The sequence below is a fragment of the Anabrus simplex genome, chromosome X (genome assembly GCF_040414725.1).
Source record: "Anabrus simplex isolate iqAnaSimp1 chromosome X, ASM4041472v1, whole genome shotgun sequence".
NCBI classification, from domain to species: domain Eukaryota; kingdom Metazoa; phylum Arthropoda; class Insecta; order Orthoptera; family Tettigoniidae; genus Anabrus; species Anabrus simplex.
This window is the reverse complement of record NC_090279.1, coordinates 195925372-195947257: the sequence shown is the minus strand read 5'-3', so window position 1 is coordinate 195947257 and position 21886 is coordinate 195925372. Positions and strand designations below refer to the sequence as shown.

Below are 21886 nucleotides of genomic sequence, written 5' to 3'. Positions count from 1 at the left end.
TCACAGGGCTCTTAGCTGAGTCCTGACATTGCTCCCACTTGTGCCAGGCTCCTCACTTTCATATATCCTATCCGACCTCCATTGGTCAACTCTTTCTTTTCCGACCCCGACGGTGTTAGATTTCAGAAGCTTAGGGAGTCTCCCATTTTTCCCTCTGATGAAATGAAATGGCGTATGGCTTTTAGTGGCGGGAGTGTCCGAGGACAAGTTCGGCTCGCCAGGTGCAGGTCTTTCGATTTGACACCCGTAGGTGACCTGCGCGTCGTGATGGGGATGAAATGATGATGAAGACGACACATATACCCAGCCCCAGTGCCAGTGAAATTAACCAATGATGGTTAAAATTCCCGACCCTGCCGGGAATCGAACACGGGACCTCTGTACCCAAAGGCCAGCACGCTAACCATTTAGCCATGGAGCCGGACTTTCCCTCTGATTAGTGTTATACAGAGGAGGATTGCCTTGTTGTACTTCGTCTTAAAACAATAATCACCACCAGCACGGCGAAATGGTTATCTTCCTCGTCCTTTGGTCCAAGGGGTGACGGGTTCAATTCCCGCCCGTGTCCGGGACTTTTAACCTTCATTGATTAATTCTCCTGGTTCGGGGGTGGGTATTTGTGCCGTCTTCAGCATTATAGTTGTCAGACACACGCAGGTTGCCCACATGGCGTCGTCTCGAAAAACCTGCACCACGTCTCTCCGAAGGTCACACACTATTATTATTATTATTATTATTATTATTATTATTATTATTATTATTATTATTATATGCTTTACGTCACACCGACACAGATAGGTCGTACGTCGACGATGAGATAGGAAAGGGCTGCTGGGAGTGGGAAGGAAGCGGCCGTGACCTTCATTAAGATGCATCCCGTCGTTTGCTGGTGTGAAAATGGGAAACGATGCAAAACCATCTTCAGTGGAGTCGAACCCATTATCTCCCGAATGCATGCTCACAGTTGCAGACGGCCAACTCGTTCGGTATTATTATTATTATTATTATTATTATTATTATTATTATTATTATTATCGTCTTCCAGTCCTTTTCTCCCGTTCATTGGGTTGGAAGAGATATGGATATGGCCCGGTTTTACGGTCGGATGCACTTCTTGATCCCAACCCTATGTGGAGGGATGTAATCACTATTGAGTGTTTCTGTGGTGATTGGTAGTGTAGTGTAGTGTGTTGTCTGAATATGAAGAGGAACGTTTTAATTAAATCAAACGCGATTAAAATCCCCGACCCAGCCGGGAATCGAACTCGGGACCCTCTGAACTGATGGCCTCAACGCTGACCTTCCAGTCAATGAGTTGAACAATTTTTTTTAAAGTATTGGAGTAAGAGGACACATTATAATCTAACAAACTGTATTTCGCTTGAAGACGGAGAAGTCCCCTTTCGTTACGTCACCTCGCCGAGGTGCTGTTGGTGTTTTTGACCCGAGTGGGCGAGAGGGAAAGGCTCATTTATCACAGCCATGTGATTCTCAGATTTTATGTAACTAGTGCGGCTAAGTCATTTCCTCCACTGCGAAACTTACTTTTATTTGGCAGTGCCTTTCTATATTTAGCCATGGTGTAATGAAGGACAGTTTCCTACATAGAAGAAACTTTCAGTTTGGAGGCCTACACGCGCTTGAGCTTCATAAAAAAATAAAGACAAATTAATTTAGGACATTTTTTCGATTCGTGAATAAATAATAATATTACGGGGAAACTGGGCTCCGCTGTTCCAGCCGTGTATCTCTCTTCCTTGCGTTAGGAAAGTGTTGTTTGAACCCCAGTATCTGCAGCTCTGAATATGTTTTTCCGTAGTTTCCCATTTTCACACGAGTCAAATGCCGGGGCTGTCATGAAATTACGGCCACGGTCGCTTCCTTCCCAATCCCAGCCTTGTCCCATCCCATCGTCGCCATAAGACCTGTCTCTGTCTATCATTTAATTATTACAACGTAGGACGGATGATCTCGTCTTTCCCCCATGAAAAGTGACAGTCATCGCCGCCACGGTCTCCGCTGTATAAAATAGAGAATGCAGCGTTAACGTTCCAGACGTGAGTGGCGGAATAGCTGAGAGGTTATTGCACTCTCATAAACAGCTGTCGGGACGAGATGAGGTGTGATGTTACATGTTCCGTGGCCCCCAACACTGGCTAACACCATCGTTCCAGCTGCGATCTGGTCCATGGCCCCTAAATCGTGTTCACTCACGCTGTCGGGCCACGCTAAGCGGTCACTCTACACAGCAGGAGGGACAATGCTTGATGCGGCAATAGCTGTTTTAATGTTGAAAATATTTCTTAGCAGACAAAGTAGGGATCCCCATGCTACGAAAACATAAAATTAAGCAGTTTCCTCAATTGTGCCGAAGGTTGAAGGAATAAAGGGCCCCGGAAAGAGTCTTGAATAGCTCTACCAAACTTAAAAAAAAAAATCACTTTCGGCCTAAATGCAGTCCCGGAGAAACAGCCTAAAATCGCTTGTTTCTTTACTAGTTTTCTTTCTGATTCAAATCTTAGACAAATTAATTATATAATTATGTCTATAATGTGTTCCTTGGTTCATTACCTTCAGGCGTTTCTTCGTTTTTTTTTTTGAAAAAAGTCCACACCGAATGCAGTTGTGCTAAGGGCTTAAGGGAAAGTCTGCATTGACTCACATTAGCGCTTGTAGTGGCAGAAAAAAAACCTGCTAATCTGATGACCGCATAGCGATGATTAAGAAAAGGATTGTTATTTTAGGAATGAATAATGAACATATTCTCATCCTTTATTATATTTACCTAAAATTCGTCATATCTCCACGATGTTTTCAACATTGAGTTGCCGTAGGAACTGTCCAATAGGATTCAACTTCCGTTACCGGACAGCAGCACAATTCACAAGGTCGGCAGTCGAGGCCTTAGAATTATCACTACAGCAATGGTTTGGATGTGGAAACGCCACCGGAAGTTTCTACGACCACCTTCCGTATCCACGACTATTTTCCTTAACTTCGATAACAAGCTAAAGAGATACAGTACATCAGTTCCTATAGAATGCACTGCTTTACTGAGTTTTACGATGGTCAGGATTTTAATTGTAGGGCGAGAATCAGAGAATGGGAGAATACTAGGGTAAAGAGTATAAGAAGTTCGCCGAGAAAGTAACGATTAGAGTGAAACATCTTAGATGTGAAGCTTCTACGGCATGTAGAGTTAATTTGTCTTCCGGAATGAACCATATTATTTTTTTCTGTAGCTACATTTTTTACAGTTTACCGACGTTTCGAATACATTGCAGTATTCTTTGTCCAAGCGACTGAAATACTCCTACTCGATCGGAGGTGCCGGACAAAAAACCAAATAGAGTGAAACATATTGAGAACAGATGACAAGAACGTTATCGGAATTCAGCGACATTATCCAAAACATGTAAATGAGGAAAGAAAGGCTTCCAAACCTGTGGTCAGTTGGCTAATGTGGAACCTCCATTACTCCAATTTTCAGTATCTCGAAGTAACATAAATTTCCCGAACGTTTGTCATATTCTTCATGTGTATTTATTTCTCTGTTACTCAAAATTCGGTAATACGAATTTCTCGATATATCGAAGCAAACGTCTCCTCCCTTGAAGAAAAAAAAAACGAGGAAGAAGAAAACTTAACTCGAATTTTGTATAACATTGACTGTGCAGTACGGCATTTGTAGTTCGTGAGGAACAGTTAACAAGTAAGGAAAGGGTTACAGTGATGCTGGCAGCTAATGTGACGGGAACCGAAAAACAAACTTCTAGTGATAGGAAAATCGACGAAGCTTCGGAAGTCGTGGATGACAAGCTCCATTTGCGAATCTTGGTTGCTGCATGGTTTCGATTCTACATACAGAGTCGAATATAAATGACAGTGTTCCTCACAGCAATAAATGTTGTTGGAATGTATGTAGAAGAAAAGAAGGTTAACAGTAAAAAAAACAGAAGAGATTAACGATTTTTTCAAAGCTGTTAACGGAGACATGTTTCCTGTTTCACTACTGTATGTGCTGTATTCTATCTTCTAAAAAATTACTTTAATAAGGGTCATACATAAAGCGATTCCGTAAAATATCAGTTTGTTATTATATTTTTAAATACTGTAAAAAATACTGTATTCAGTATGAGCTCATAGATACATGTGTTTCAAGTAGTTGATGTGCCCGTGCTTCGCTACGGGATTCTCAGAAAGACTGTCTTTGTGGTTTTCGTAACTGAAGTCAACATAGGCCATTACAAAAACGTCAGTAGGAATGTAGCGATTAAAAGCAATGTTATCATATAAAATACTCGGTCAAATGAAAACCGCAAATGTTCTCACTTTTAACGAACAGTACTATGGTGCCGATCTAACAGCCCAGACTGCCGTCAACACTCCTATGCCTTTATTCCGTTAAATATGCACACTGCTCATTGCATCAGTGTAGGGATTAAATAGCTCGAATGCTCTCATGAACCAGGTTGTTACGTACCAGTAGAATCAGAACATTTATGAACTAGAGGAAGGACATGCTAAAGAAGAAAGTTCTCCCAGCTACTTCCCGCCAATATTCAGGCACGCTGTTATACTCGGTACGACCGGGTGATTTGGTCGCGGTGTTAGGGGCGCGCAGCTGTGACCTTGCATCCGGGAGATAGTGGGTTCGAATCCCACTGTCGGTAGCCCTGAAGCTGAAGATTGTTTTCCGTGGTTTCCCATTTTCATACCAGCATTTGCCTGGTATGAGCTATTCCTTAATTAAGGCGACGGCCACTTCCTTCCCACGCCTAGCCCTTTCCCATCGTCGCAGTAAGACCTATCTGTGTCGGTGCGTCTTAAAGTAAAAAAAAAAAAAAAAAAAAGGTGGATTGGTATTCGACGATCGAAGGGAACACCAGTAGTTTGGTGCCACTTCACCCAGGTCGCATTTTAAAGACACTTAAACTATTCTACTTGATTGAGATCTTGGCATTCTATCTGAATGGTTCCATTCCTCTGTGGACCGCACTCCATGTACTCATTTTCCTTGATATTCAATCGAAGTTCATGTGCTGTTAGTTTTTCGTTCTACTTTAGGGTTAAATAATTGGATAGTGAATGCAAAACAGAGAGAGAAATAATTCTGCACAAGTTAGCCTCTCACCGCTGGATACCGTGGTTCAAATCCCGGTCACTCCATGTGAGATTTGTGCTGGACAAAGCGGAGGCGGGACAGGTTTTTCTCCGGGTATTCCGGTTTTCCCTGTCATCTTTCATTCCAGCAACACTCTCCATTCTCACTTCATGGCATCTATCAGTCATTAATAAATCACTTTGGGAGTGGCGACCCCATCGTACTAATAGCATATATATGATTCATTCATCACATCCCTGACCCGGTTAAAGACTGGAAAACAGATTGTAGGTTTTTTTTTTCAGTTCTGCACAACTGTTATATTATTAAACAAAGAGTTAATGACACTGGGACGAACAGTAACTTTTTTGTATTTAAAACAATATTGTGGCAAAAAAGAAATACGAAAAAATAAAACGAGCACTAACGACAATAATGGAGGATACTGTACTGAGAAATCCCCCAAAATCAGCCCGTCGTATTATGTAGGCTGCCCGTCCATGACAAGCTGATTATGCATTCGATGGAATGTTATAAAAATTAAATTATTCAATTGCTTCAGGTGTTACGCGAAATTATGTCGGGAATTTGTTTTCGATCTGGATGCATAGCGCGGAAATTACACAGTGTTGTATTCGCAATTTGAGAGCGGAGCCTGTCAGTGGATTGCGGTGTCCCCACTTCAAAGTGGGGAACATGTTCGCTCCACTTGTCGCGGTCGATGCCGGCTGAGTGGCTCCAAACACCACAACATTCGAGGATACAGTAGTAGGGTGGGCGGAAGAGAATAGCGTGTCCCATTCACTTGTCATTTACAAAAAAAAAAAAAAAAAAAAAAAAATGTTTTCTCCTGCAAGCGTAGAAGGAACTGATTACTACGTTGGCGATACTGGAAGTACGGATGTTGCGATATGTTTGTTTTGTGGGTGTTTTTTTTCTTTACCTCGCACCGACAGATAGGTCTTATGGCGACGATGGGATAGGAAAGGCCTAGGAGTTAGAAGGAAGCGGCCATGGCCTTAATTAAGGTACAGCCCCAGCATTTGCCTGGTGTGAAAATGGGAAACCACGGAAAACCATTTCATGGCTGCCGGCAGTGGGATTCAAACTCACTGTCTCCTGGATGCAAGCTCACAGCCGCTTTCCCCTGACCGCTCAGCCAACTCGCCCGGTTTTGTGTTATCGATACTAAGTTATGATTTAGGCTATTATCGATGTCGAAGAGATGGCCAGGAAAAAAAAATAAGGAATACTGGTATTAAGCGAACAGTCGGTACAAAATTACACTTAAAAGTAAACTTGTTCGAAAGCCACTGTCGGCAGCCCTGAAGATGGTTTTCCGTGGTTTCCCATTTTCTCTCTCTTGAGTATGGTTGTGAGTTGTGGCTGCCGTATCAGAAAGGTCACATATACCGTCTTGAGAGAGTTCAGATAAGGTTCATGATGTGGATTAGTTTTTGATACATGGGCATGCCACTCTCTTCAAGCAGGTATGAAGATTTTGCAATTTTTTTTTTTTGCAATGAATACGCTGTCAACGTGATGAAAATGTGCTAACGCAGTCTTTCTTCTTTATTTTCCTACCGTTCGACATGTAGATTTGGCTCTGTTTTACGGCCGGATGCCCTTCCTGACGCCAACCCTGTATGGAGGGATGTAATCACTATTGCGTGTGGTGGTTGGTAGTGTGGTATGTTGTCTGAATATGAACGGGGCAGTGTTGGGACGAACACAAACACCCAGTCCCCGAACCAGAAGAATTAATCAGAAGATATTAAAATCCCCGACCCGGCCGGGAATCGAACCCGGGACCCTCTGAACCGAAGGCTAGTACGCTGACCATTCAGCCAACGAGTCTGACAAAATGTGCGAACGCAATGTTCGCAAGTAAATTCTTGAAGAGGAAAGTGGGCTGTGCGGCATTACTGGAGTTCATTCAAAGCAGGCGAACAAGGCAGAAATTTACATTCCACCTGCCCAAGTGTCGGACGGATGCACACCAAAATTCTTTGTTCATGCGATCCCTTAGGACCACAAATCAGCTGGAAGAGTCACTTGATATTTTTCATCACTCTTCCACTGCAACTGGGAATGCCCTTCTCAGTGGTAGAATGTGATAATTTTGTAAATGATGTGTGAATTATTATGTGAATAGTCTGTAGTATGTATCTGTAGAAAATCTGGGCGATTTACACGCATGTGTAAATTTTCTCTTATTGCAGACAGGCCTGTTTAATTTTCTGTTACATCATTTCGAATTGGGTTACTCTGTAGATGATAAATACATGTATTATATTCTATTTAAACCAGGAAAATGCTGGGGCTATATCTTAATTACCATAATTAAAGTCACGACCGCTTCCTTCCCACTCCAAGAACCTGTGCTGGTGCGACGTAAAGCAGTTTGAAAAAAAAGTCAACTTCTCGAGTAGTTCACTATACTGAAAGAAATACACGAAGTATTTTAATATAGGGGGAAAAAGGTAGTAATCGCTAAGAAAGGCAATTGGAAGGAATGTCTTCGTTTAAAATGCACAATTTTGCATGTGACACGCCTTTTACCGCCGGAAGACGCTACGGACACCATTCCCATCGTCGACCATCCCTCAAATATTTTTCCATTGTTTCCCATTTCATTTAGGCCTACCTGTGAATGCCGGGACTCGAACCTCGTAACATGTCCGCGGCTGATTTCTTGTTTGTATCTTTGCCAAACTGTTGAAGAACCAAAATATGCTTAAATATGTAAGTTCATACGTACACATATGCACAGAAATGAGTGTCCCGACATAAACAATCAACACTGCCCCACTCCAGAACTGTTAAGGAGGGGAGGGAGTGAACGAGTAGTGCTGAATGCACAGTGTTTTTATTGTTATACATCCACCACTTTGCCCATGTCATTCACAACAGTTTTGTAGCGGGCTGTCTACCTCCAGGAGGTGGGGGAACGCCATGCTTTGTTTTTATCTGGAGACCATTTCTGTGCATGCGTGCACAAAGTGATGGAAGGACTGGAGCTTGAAATGCAGCACAGCATAAATAATGGATCGGTCAACTGGAAGGAGGTCAGTTGCAGGATGAAAAGAAAGCTCTAGAAATCTATAGTGAGGCCAGCGATGCTCTATTAGTGCAGAAACTTGGCCGATCACTAAAGCCTAAGAAAGATGGAAGTGAAAGAAATGAGAATATTAAGGTAGATGAGTGGAGTTATAAGAAAGGACAGAATAAGGATCAATGATAGTGGGACCCACAGGAAAGAACGTTCAAGAAAGTAGGCTAAGGTGGTATGAGAGTGTGTAGAGAAGTGGGGAGGACTACGTTGGAAATCTGGAAACAAATAACAGTAATATAGTTCTTACGTCCCACTAACTACTTTACGATTTTTGGAGACGCCGAGGTGCCGGAATTTTGTCCCGCAGGAGTTCTTTTTCGTGCCAGTAAATCTACCGACACGGCGCTGACGTATTTGAGCACCTTCAAATACCACCGGACTGATCCAGGATCGAACCTGCCAAGTTCGGGTCAGAAGACCAGTGCGTCAACCGTAGGGACCACTCAGCCTGGAAAAATCTGGAAATTGAAGGGTCAAGGAGGACAGAAAAACCAAAAAACGAGACGGAAAGAAAAGATAGCAAGGGATTTAAGAGAAAAGGTTAGGAGAGGAAAGAAGTCTTGGATATACATTTATGGAAGAGAAGAATCCAAACAAAGCAACGCCGACCCTTCGTGACGTGCAAAAATGTTGAGAAGAAGAAGAAAATCTTTGCGAAACTATTTTCCTAGGAGCCAAACCGAAAGTAAAAGAAAAAGATTGTTTTCGTCTGGGGCGGTTCCCCTTCAGAATTCTTGCTTTATGTTGATACGCCAGGAGGAATGCTGCGTTGTTGACGTAAACACTTGTTTTTTCTTCCTCTCGTGATGTCGGATCCTCTCAGAAGGTTGGAGAACATCGCGCGGAGTAAGGTTTTTAATTTTGATTCACATTATCAGACTTGTGTCGTCGTGGATATCGAACCACTGGTCGGAGGTTCCACGTCAACGTGTAACAAACAGGCTAATGTATTTGGGAAGTTCCCCTCCGAGGTCGTTTTCAGTATCTTTCTAAAGTTGAACCGTCCTTTGACGTCATCTGCTGAGAAATCTTTTGCACATTAAACCGTGTGAAAATGCGTTCTGCATTTGTTCATTGTGTTGTCGGAAACGGCTTTGGAAGGTTGGTGTGAGGTAAACTTACACTGTAATTATTGATGACAAGTCCCTGTTTCATACATACGAACGATGTTGACAGTGGAATACATTAACAATCCGATATGGATATGAGCGTGCGTTTGTAACTTTGCTCTGTTTGGCAATCATTTGAGAGTGATAGTCGAAATAATGGAAAATGAAACAAAAAATTACGTATTAGATTGCAAGTATCGTAGACTGTGCCATTTACGTTTTTACTCTTGTTCCAGACTAGCAAATGTACCCATGCTTCGCTACGGTATTCTATATATCTTGTATGCGGTGTTCTACGTAAATTACTGCACACGCAGTGAGTAAGATTATTTTAAATTGCATGTCTCCTTGCGCTATCCGAGGAACTAAATGGGGAGGACCCCATACGTTGTTTCCGTAGTAAGGTGCACGTTGGGGAAATTTTGTTGATAATGGCAGGCCACATTTCCTTCTGCCATTCACAATAGAGATGAATAGTTTTCATTATAATGACAGGCCCAATTTCCTAATGCCAGACACAGTCGAGTTAGATTTGATTATAATCGAGAAATGCTGCGCTATCTAAAGATACAACAAGAAGGCACAGGACAAAAGTTAAGATCTCTCCAAATTGAGCAGCGATTGTGTAATATGCTTTGTGAAATGCCTTGACGTTTAGAATGTGGTTACCACGAAACGAAGGACTGCAAATCATTGAAATTGCCTCCATATATCGCTGTTATCCGGGGCCTAAAAGTAACACATTTGAGCAGCCTGGAACTGTCCCTCAAACGAAAGAGTGTCCAGTGAAGGAGCGAAATTATGTACATAACAAAAGTTGTTTAATATGAAGCTACGTTTCACATAAGAGTGCACGGATTTTACAGAAAATCAATAGAATAAGAGAAAATGAATGAAAACTGTTGGGGTTCCCCTATAAACCTCCATTCTGTTCAGTGATTTTTAAAATCATATGAATACCTGAACCTTCCCCTGGATGAGCATACTCTATATATGAAGTTCGGTCGAGATCTATCGAGCCGTTTCGCCGTGATGGTGGTACAGACGGACAAACAGACACGAAAGCTAAAAACCACTGATAAGGTCTTGTGTTGGCCTAAATCGGGTAAATATCTGAAAAATTTGTGAGACAAACGAAATTACAGACAGCGGATCCCCTTAAAATCATAGACTATACATTATTCCTAGAAATATTTAATATATTAACATGATTTTTAATGAACTCAGATTGTAACATAGTAATATTCGGTTCACTTCATGTTGCCTCATCTTACTCTTAAGATAGTAGATACATTCATTTGATATTCTGTTGCCCACTCCCTATTTATCCTATACTTTTTTCATCAGTGGTAATCGTAATTAATTGTTCTATTGTCACTCGTCTTATCTCATTAACGGTAATTGATTGTCATGATCTTTTAAATTAATGCTGTATGTGGTTAAGTGTAAGAGAGGACCAAGAGCGTTAACTTCCACTTTATAAAGACACAATAAAATAAAATAAATAAATAAATATAAAGAAGCGCACGGCAGCCTTGTCGTGCGGTAGATTTAGTAGCCTACACGTGGAAACTCCTGCGGGACAAAAATTTCGGATACTTCGGCATCTTTGAAAACTGTAAAAAGAAATAATATAGTGGGATATAAAACGAATGAATGAATGAATGAATGAATGAATGAATCAGCCTGTGGTGTTCCATGAAGAGCAGAGGACTCCCTCGAGTGATGGGCTCGTCACGTGAGATCCATCTCTTGCAGTCCTCAGCCAGACGTGTTGCAACAAAGATGTTCAGCTCAGTAATTCTCTTGATAATGTTCGACCATCGAGTGGGAACTCGTCCACGATCTCTCTAGCCGCGAACATTCCCAAGAATGATCGGTATGTCTATGTTGTCATCATTCCCACGCCGCACAGTGTCTCCAAAGAATTGTAAAACACTTTGTTTAGATATTGAGGATACTCTGATTCTGAGGCTGGGCTGGTTTGTGATGGAGTTATGAGATAAAGTAATAGTAATACAACGTGATGTGCAAGCGGGGCTTTGGTCTGGTGAGACAAATGGCCTGCATATACTTGAGTGCCACCTAGTCAGCGTGACGACATACCTATTGCTTGGGTATGTTGACCGGGCCCATTGCCTCTCGTTTCTGACAGCCTGGGCAGTTGGTTTTCACAGGGCTGAGTGAATCTTCTTCCTGCCCCTCAGGCCAGAAATAAAAATCTCTTTTTTTGGGGTCAAGAATCGAACGCCTCGGTTAAAGAGTTAACGGGCTACTCTTGCATAATGGGACTGAATACTAATACTGCTAATAATAATAATATAATTGGTGGAATGATAGCAGAGTAACCATTTATTGGTAAGTCAGCTGCTTGAATTTGTAGAGATTAACTTGAAAGACCTATAACTGAAACGTTTTCATTCCTGCCCTGAAGAGGGAGGTGACCCCGTCTGTCAGGCCGGAAGATTTGGCGGCCGTAGCCTACACTAGGAACTGTCCCAGCATTCGCCTGAGTGAAGGAGACTGGAAAGCCACGGAAAAGCATTCTCAGGACAGCCGACGGTTGGGGCCAGCCGTGGAGGTCCAGGCCCTGTCCTGTCTCCCGAATACAGAGGCGTAGAGCCACGGTAGAGCCGTGACCACCCTTCCTCTGCTCGGTTGGTCGGAGTGCAGAGCTGTTGGACTTTTGCGGGACTTAATTCTGGCACCTCGGCGTTTCCGAAAACCGTAAATGTAGTTAGTGGGACGTACAGCCAATAACGGTATTATTATGATTGTTGTTGTTGTAAAGCTTTGAGAAGATATCTTGATGCTATTCGTCAGGTGTAGGCTACGTGCTGGCACCGGGCTTCAGCGCTCTCCTTTCCTAACGTCACAGATCCCGTCACTCATCTCATTAACTCTTCTGGTGAGGTTGACGTCAGAAAGGGCATACGATCGTAAAAGCTCGCTACGAAGATTCATGTCACCTCATACCCGACCCAGTAGAGAAAAGGGACAAGGGTTGGACGCTCATTCAACGGATAAGTAAAGGAACACGCTATAGCACATTCCACGTTAAGAAAACAGTATTGCTCTTACAAGGAGTGAACACACCCCCTCTGAGACACCCATAATTCCTCCTGATTAAGGGATATCGTATTGTACTTTGTAATGTATTATGAAAGATAGATAAAAAGCATGAGGCATTTTTGCACGTGATTTATTAATTTCCTTTGTCATAAATACATCTGTAGGGAGGAAGCACAATGGCGGGAAGAGCCATTGCTTCGTTGCCTTCCTTCTTTTGTGTTGCTGTGTACGCGCCTCGTGTAGTCCCTCACACTGTGAACCGCCGGCATCTCACTTCTGTAGTGAAGTTATCTACAGTATTTATTTGTTTCGTGTGCATTTTTAGCCTTTAAATCAATGCGTAATTTTCTTGCGTTGAGTGAGAGTTATGCGATAAGCCTACGTGTGTGATTTCTTTCTTTAACATTAATACTGTGATCTTTTGTACAGTAATCTACAGTATTTATTTGTTGCGTCCGTTTTCTAACCCCTATTGCCTGGAGAAATTTATTAAATTCAATTAAATGCACCCCTCACACCTCGAGACCATAAAAATTATTTGTCTATTTTCTCACCCAATTTGCCTTGCACTTCAATGCTGAGGTTTTTTTTATGTGCCGTAGTTTACCTCTGATTCTATGCAAACACAAAATAGCCCCTACTGTCGTAAGTGTAGTACTGCTTTCTTAACATGGAATGAGCTATAGGCGGATGGTAGTCACCTTCAGTCCGCATTGTCAAGCATCATCGTTCACTTTCTTGATTCCTTTGGACGACTATGGATCCCTACAATGACGTAAGTTTATGGACCTGCTTGTCGACATGTTGCCCTTTCGCAAAGATTCGCTTGTAGCAATAGAATTTACAGGAAAAGGGGGTAGAGCATGTTGTACTCGTAATTATATTGTCGGGAGTGACATCTTGCACGTTATTTTCAAGGATAATAGGCGGCTTAGTCATGCCTTCGACTTGGGGAAAGTTTCCGGAGGCTTGGAGTTGTTCTTCGCGGTTTGTAATGAGGACACGGACTGCACGCCTCGCGTAACATCCTTCTACATAATCGCAGAATTGAGGAATTCTCTCCAAGAATGACCTATAAATATAAGAAAACAAGGCAGTTTATTGACCATATCTGACTAGGCTTTTCCGATGCCTCTCGAATTTCATGCTCTAGAAAATGAGGTAACGATGATAACGATAAAAGGAGGAGAACTCTACCTAATTTCGTTTTAAGATGGATATGTTTTCAGACTGCGGGGTCTCTCTGGAGTTAGCGTCATCACCTTCCAGACACCGTGGTAACCATGGTAACCAGTGTTGTCTATGTACACTCGGTCAGAAGCGCCATCTTCTCACTGTGCGCTTTCTTCCTGTAACTAAGAGCTTGTATCAAGTGAACCACGTTCTACTTACGGGTTTAGAGTTAAAATTCTTGAACTGGCCGGTAAATAAACCCAGGGCCTTGGAATAGACAGACACTCAACCTGTACACCACAGGACTGGCTGCTGCTGCTAATAATAATAATAATAATAATAATAATAATAATAATAACATACATCATTATGCTTTTCTGCGTTCAGTCTGCAAGCCTCTGAATTTACTAAACGTCGCCACAATTCTCTGTTTGCAACTAGTGCTGTGGCCTCTTTCAGTTCTATACCTCGTATCTGTAAATCTTTAGAAACTGAGTCTAACCGTCGTCATCTTGGCCTCCCTCTACTTCTCTTACCCTCCATAAAGGAGTCCATTATTCTCCTAGGTAACCTATCCTCCTCCATTCACCCCATATGCCCCTACCACTGAAGCCGGTTGATGTGTACAGCTTCATCCATCGAGTACCCTTCTGCCATTGTACCCACCGTTTGTACCAGCAATCCTTCTCGCTACTTTTCTTTCTTGTCTGTTACTTCTAACTTACGAATAACATAACCTGAATCCACCCAGCTTTCACTCCCGTAAGGAGACCGATGTAAAGATAGTTTCATCCGTAAGCTGACTTCCTTCTTACAGAATAATGTTGATCGCAACTGCGAGCTCTCTGCATTAGCTTTACTGCACCTTGATTCAATCTCACTTACTATACTGTATTACCATCCTGGGAGAATACACATCGTAAATACTTGAAATTATCTACCTGTTCCAGCTTTGTATCACCAATCTCACATTGAGTTCTCTTGGATTTCTTACCTACTGATATCAGTTTAGTTATAGAAAGGCTAACTTTCATACCATTACCCATTTGACCTATTTTCAAGTTCCAGATATTAGACTGCAGGCTTTCGGCACAATCTGCCATTAAGACCACGACGTCAGCATAGGCCAGACTGCTTACTAGATTTCCACCTAACTGAATCCCTCCCTGCCATGTTATACTTTTCAGCAGATGATCCATGTAAACTACGAACAGCAAAGGTGAAAGATTACAGCCTTGTCTAAACCCTGTAAGTACCCTGAACCAAGAACTCATTCTACCATCAATTCTCACTGCAGCCCAATTGTCAACATACATGCCTTTGCTTGATTTTAATAATCTACCCTTAATTCCATAGTCCTCCAGTATGCTGAACATCTTTTCCCTTGCTACCCTGTCATTCCTCTCGTAGCATTTTTCAGTTACTTGGCACATACTGAAAATCTGATCCTGGTAGCCTCTCTGTGGTCTGAAACCACACTGCTTTTCATCCAACATCCTCTCAACGATTGACCGCACCCTCCCTTCCAAGATGCCAGTGAATACTTTGCCTGGTATACTAATTCAATGAGTTACCTCGATAGTTGTTGCAATCCTTCCCGTTCCCTTGCTTGTAGATACGTGCAATTACTGCTTTTGTCCAACCTGAAGGTTCCTTACCAATACTCCATGCTAATCTTATTATTCTATGAAGCCATTTCATCCCTGCCTTCCCACTATACTTCTCCATTTCCGGTCTAATTTCATCTGTTCCTGCTGCTTTAAGACAAATGGAGTTTATTTACCATCTTTTCCACTTTCTCAATCGTAATGTCACCATCATTTTCCTTCTCCCCCTTGAGTTCGGTTGTTCGTGACACCACCAGGAAGATTTCCTTTTCCGTTAAGAAGATTTTCTAAATATTCCCTCCACCTGTACAGCGATTGCCTGGGATCTATTATGAGTTCACGTGAATTACAAACAACACTGTTCATTTCCTTTTTCCCTCCCTTCCTAAGATTCTTTATAATAATAATAATAATAATAATAATAATAATAATAATAATAATAATAATAATAATAATAATAATAAAGAAATTTCGTGACGTATACCAACATTAAGACAAAAATCTGACACATTTAGGAAAATACGTTTGGAATTTTACGGACATATTCTTAGAATGAGTAATCAGAGATTGATGAAAAGAATTCCTTATCTTCCCCTGTCAGTGAAAGTAAAAAATAAAAATAAAAAATGGCTGCTCGAAGTTGGAAATGATCTTTAGGAAACAGGCATCGCAGATCACATTGTATTAGACATATCTAAGTTCAGAAAATTAGTCCATAATCACCGCTTTGCTCACCAAAAAAAAAAAAAAAAAAAAAAGGATACTGGTCAGAAGATCGCAAGATAATGAAGAGATTTTGGAAGAAGAAGAAAACGACATCGACTAAATAAGTTCAATCGCGCTCCGTATTCGGGGATAACGAAGAAATGATAATAATAAGAATAATACCCTTTTACGACATTCGCAGGGTAGAAATAATGCGTCCTTTGACTCCTACCACAGGGGCTATAGAGTTGCGATAAATCGAAAGATAAACGATTGTATCCTCACAAAAAAAAGGGTCAGGCTCATGAATTGTGAGAAAAAGAGACCTTCCAGACCTCGTAAATATATTATTATTATTATTATTATTATTATTATTATTATTATTATTATTATTATTATTATTATTATTATTATATTAACGTGGTGAAACCTTGTCAAAATAGCCGTTCGCCACTTCGTAGACTCTCCTTGTCAGATCAGAACTAGATTCCTGCCCTAAGTCCAGGCGAAACTCCGGGCTGCTTCTTTCCAATGGTAGCCCACTATTATAGTACACAAATCCACACCTGAGTCACTGTATTAGTACACAAGGTTCTTAATAAGTATCTCATCCAGTGCCAAACACGAATCATGAAAAGATAACGTACAGTGATGATACAATGATATCACTGGTGAAATGCATTGTAGCTTCATACTGAATTAAAAACTGGAAAGAAAAAAGAATCTTCTTGAGAAAGTATTCAGCAACTGGTCACAAGAAATGTCAATAGGACACAAGCGAGTTGCGCGGATTATATCAGGGCAGACTGAAGTGAGAGCTACCATTTGTCACACTTGGAAAGCGAAGGGATCGTTTAGCTGGGCCGAGTGGCTCAGACGGCTGAGGCGCTGGCCTTCTTGACCGCAACTTGACAGGTTCTATCCTGTCTCAGTCCGGTGGTATTTGAAGGTGCTGAAATACAGTCAGCCTCGTGTCGATAAACTTACTGGCACGTAAAGGGACTCCTGCGGGGCTAAATTCCGGTACATCGGCGTCTCCGAAAACCGGGAAAGTAGTTAGTCGGACGTAAAACCCGCATTATTATTATTATTATTATTATTATTATTATTATTATTATTATTATTATTATGAGGGAACGTTTATTTGCAGCCGAAGGAACCTCCTTTAAGGGCGCAAGTTTCTTTCCTCACGAAGTTGGGAGTCACAGTCGAGGATTTACAACATGCAGCCTAAGTCAAAAGTTATATGAAAATCTCTCACAACGACCTAAACATATTCACGTAGAAATAGGAGGGCAAACGATTGGAGCAAGTTTTTCTTTATTCGGTATTTGGGGTGTGGTGTAACATGGAACTAAAACTTTACCGAAGAGATAAGGAGCAGGAACAAAACACATTTAGAAAGTGAAAGATCTTCTAACGTCAAGAACTATCACATTGAGAAAGAAAGAAATACCTGAAAGTTTTGAATTGTGGCTATGGCGAAGTATGGATAGAGTAAAATGGACTAAGATAAGGTGTAAGGGAGTTTTCAGGAGGGTTAACGAAGGAGGAGGTATATTGAAGGGAATAAACTGGAAGGAAAGCTACTTGGATAGGAAACATGCCGAGAAGTGTATGTGCACTACTCTTATGCAGGGAAAAATAATTGGAAAGCGAGGTCGAGGACGGACAATAACCGGAATGACAACAGATTTAAACAGGGTCTGCACGTAATGGTTAGATGAAAGAAGACGCGTGCAGCAGCACTGTTTGACCGCGGTTCCATTCATGGCTGTCTTAGGACAGATGTACTAATAGTGATAATTCTGAAGGACTCTTTATCCATTTTGTCTACACATTAGTATTCTGTCAGTCGTCTTTCAGTTTTTAATTTTCGTTCGACATAAATATGTCATGGCAGAGGGTCATCTGAAAATATGCGTCGGGAAATTAGCGATATGAAAAGTGTGTGACGCCGTGTTACCTAGCAACCGTGCAGGCTGTAATGGATGGCCATGACGGAGTGACATATTAACAAAGAGGGGCGTTGGAATACAAATAGTCCATGTGATCTTGCAGGCCGTGACGTGAAGTACTGTATTGATGGTTGGCCGTGACTGGGGGACGTATAGAAGGCTCTTTTTCATTAAAAACACCTCACCTCATCATACTCCAGAGAACTGATCATTTTATTCGTGGTAGTTTCATAGACCGTGAATCAGTTTCCTACTTTCGATGCACTGAATTCTACACTTGTCGCCTCCACATTCCGTACAGGTGTCTCTTAAAAACGATTCATTAGATGCAAATAAATTAATCGTTACCAGTTTGAGTTCACTTTATTGGAAGGCAAATTTGATCATATGATTTCTCACACCATTTTCTCTTTTTATGTAGTTTGTTTTCTTTTTATGTTATGTTTCCAACGATATCATTATTGTGTAACTTGTTTTCTTCCGAGGGAAATACGAATTTGTTTTGTCTTCCGAATTCTTGTGGTCAGCCGCAAGTCCGATCAGACATCTCTTCTTCAGAAATAATATGTATTAATAGATTCTACTTTCTCTGGACAAACTATACAGAACAAAATAAGGAAAACGAGTTTGTAATATCTTATTATGTATACAAAACACCCTTCTCAAGGACTTTAAAGTTCAAAATTTTAGAAAAAACAACGCTATAACCCTTTGAATTAGTAAATCGCACCCTGAATGCAAAAGTGGTGAAACTCGAAGGGAGTTGATTTGGAGTTACCGACACCTCCATGTGCAACTTTGAGAGGTCTATCTTCCTGTTAAACTCTTGTAACTGTAACTGAATTATTAACTAAATTACCGAGCTCGATAGCTGCAGTCGCTTAAGTGCGGCCAGTATCCAGTAATCGGGAGATAGTGGGTTCGAGTCCCACTGTCGGCAGCCCTGAAGATGGTTTTCCGTGGTTTCCCATTTTCACACCAGGCAAATGCTGGGGCTGTACCTTAAGGCCACGGCCGCTTCCTTCCAATTCCTAGGCCTTTCCTATCCCATCGTCGCCATAAGACCTATCTGTGTCGGTGCGACGTAAAGCAAATAGCAAAAAAAAAAAATAATAAAAAAAAATTAACTAAATTATAATGCAAACAACAAAGTTGCACACTATGATTACGCCAAGTTTGCCTCATAAAAATGAAGTGTTTGCTAGATTTTAACGGAATTCTGAATCCCACGCGAGTTAGAAACATAAAAGGTTTATTTTTGAAGAAATTCAGATTTTGATTTAGGACACTTTTGTATTTATTGTGGGTGTGAAATGATAATTAAACTCGCTTTTGTTAATATATATATGAATCAGAAGTCAATCGGAAAGTTCTTGAGGAATTTGCTTTGCATAGAAAGTGTTGGGAGTCTCCGGAGCTCAGGTGGCAGCATGCCGGCCTCTCACTGCTGGATACCGTGGTTCAAATTCGGGTCACTCCATGTGAGATTTCTGCTGCACAAAGTGGAGGCTTGACAGGTTTTTCTCCGGGTACTCCGGGTACTCCGGGTACTCCGGTTTTCCCTGTCATCTTTCATTCCAGCAACACACTCCAATATTTCATTTCATCTGTCAGTCATTAATCATTGCCCCAGAGAAGTGCGACAAACCTCGGCAGCCGGCACGATTCTTATCCTCGCCGCAAGTTGGGGAGGCTTCATGCATCCCATCCCTGACCCGGTCATTGACTGGAAAACAGGTTGTAGGTTTTCATTTTCATTTTCAGAAAGTGTTGGGAAACACGACAGTCTATAGACAATGATTCTTTATGCATTATTAAACTATTTTATTTGACAACTTTCTCCATCAGTGTCGTAGCATACGGTGTCAATGCAGTCTAGTCGGACGAATAATTTTAAATGAAATCATCGGCTCTTGTTCTTCATGACTTACATACACACAACACTTGTTGGACGGTGAAGATAGTGCAGTTGTCATGAGGTGACGTTACGCTCATTGTTCATTAGATTAGCATTGACCGCTTTGTGGCTGCTGCTGTCAAGGTTATCGGACTCATCGCCGGTGTCGGGGACACATCTAAACTTTCTCTATGGTTGTGTGCCTCAAGTGTTGTGGTATACATGGCGGATGTGATTAGCTCCTGACCACAGAGATTTGTATCTTGATGTGAATACCGAGCGAGTCGGCCATGCGGTTAAGCTCGCATTTGGGAGGCGGTGTGTGTTCGAATCCCACCGGTCGACAGACCTGAACAGGGCTTTCCCCATTTTCAAACCAGGCAAATGCTGGGGCCTGCACTTTAATTAAGGCAATGGCCGCTACTATCCCAGTGTTATCAGTAGAGATGGGAAATTTAGGCACGCATAGATGAGAATGCAAACGTATTTGAACAAGGCGCAACTGTAGTCTAGCCGCTCTACAGTTATGCCTGGTGAGTTGCATACATTTTAGGGGTTCTCATAGTCAGATCGCAAATCTCACTACAGAACCGTCGTGCGGGGTAACAGACGTTTGCAGTCTAACCTATTCGTCCCTGTGATTCCCGTCCCTGGTTATCAGTTTCACATACACGCTTCCCTGAAAACCTTCGATGTGACCTAAAACACTAATTTAAAGGAAGTGATGATGAATGCTGAGTGGAATTTTTATTTAAATAATCAATGAGACACCCACCACAAGAAAAGCTATTGTCTTTTGTTAATAAACTGAACTTTGCTTGGAAATTGATATTCTTTGTTTGTATTGAAATTCTGATGGACTTACAATTTTAATTTCATTTTGCTATCTCTAGCCCTGCCGTGTGTGGGGTAACTGCTTGCTGTTGTGGTGGAAGATAGCATAATCTATACGCTGAGATGCTGGGTGTCGTGCACGAGTTGCATTGTGGTTGAGGAAGGGAAGGGGGGGGTGTGGTGCTGGCGAATGACAAGACTCTGAACACTCAGTTACGAAACAGGACAGGATAATAATAATAATAATAATACGAGGTGATCCGGTTTCTTGCCTGAATGGTCAGTAAAGTGAGGCCCGCGGTTCGGTTCTCGGACGGGCCGCCGGGGATTTCACCCGCGTCTAGCCAGTTCCTTTGACTCGGGGGCTGGGCGTTTTGTCTTAATGCGCATCTTCATTTAGACACGCATTAGCGGTACATCTGTCCGCATAGGGTTGGCCGTAAAACTAGGCTTAATTCCCAGACATTTTTTGAGAATTGTCTGGAAATAAGAAATGTGGGGAGACGAGAGATTCAGACATAACAGAGAATTGAACTGATGAGGAAGAGAAGAGTACACTTCTGTGAACACTTAATAGGGACTTCTTTAAAAATAGTCCAAGCGATATATTTTCAATTTCGACTTAATCTGTAACTGTGAGGTTCTTTAATCTTTCGAAACTATTTCAGGCCAAAATAAAGAAAATGCGTGTGAAAGGAAAAAAAACCCAATAAATTAAGGAGTTCAGAGGTTTCCAAAGTGCGCGAGAGGAGCCACTAAAGAAGAAGGAACTAAAAAGTACTGCCAGAAAGTGAAGGTGCAGACAACGAAACCTAAAATAAAGACACTCAAGCGTGGTCCATAGCTCGCTTAAATGAAACAAGTAATAATAGCATAAGTATGATAATAGGTAATTCAGGTTATTAGCAAAACCATGCACGTATGGTGTCATTACGAGTGCATCGCTACCATATGTTCGTTGGTCGACGGTAAGTTTGCTGTCACCCGGCTTAGCTACTCTTATAAAATTATCTCCAGAATTGTTTAAAAGTCAGTAATACTATGTGAACTTTTAATAATGGTCGTGTATATATATATATTGAATGAATCAACGACTTTCCGCAATTACTGGTTGCCATAGTTGACAAATTATAGCGTGTCATGACTAAGAAATTATCTTACAGAAGTATAGCAGTACTGATTGTAGTATACCTGTACGCTATATTCATGGCTTTTTACGAAAGTCAAATCAAGTGTTTTACACACTCTAAATGTTTACACGAACAGTGTAGAAGAAGAGGTGATAATTTTCGAAGTAGGCAGAAGGAGAACC

The 21886-nt window shown here is 41.6% G+C and overlaps 2 protein-coding genes across 2 annotated transcripts in view; one reads left to right on the top strand and one right to left on the bottom strand.

Moving 5' to 3' along the window:
• Positions 1 to 21886, top strand: part of LOC136886164 (rabankyrin-5) — a 319573-nt gene that overhangs the window by 191267 nt on the left and 106420 nt on the right. The window lies entirely within an intron of this gene.
• LOC136886165 (uncharacterized) overlaps positions 1 to 21886 on the bottom strand; it is a 152464-nt gene that overhangs the window by 129899 nt on the left and 679 nt on the right. The window lies entirely within an intron of this gene.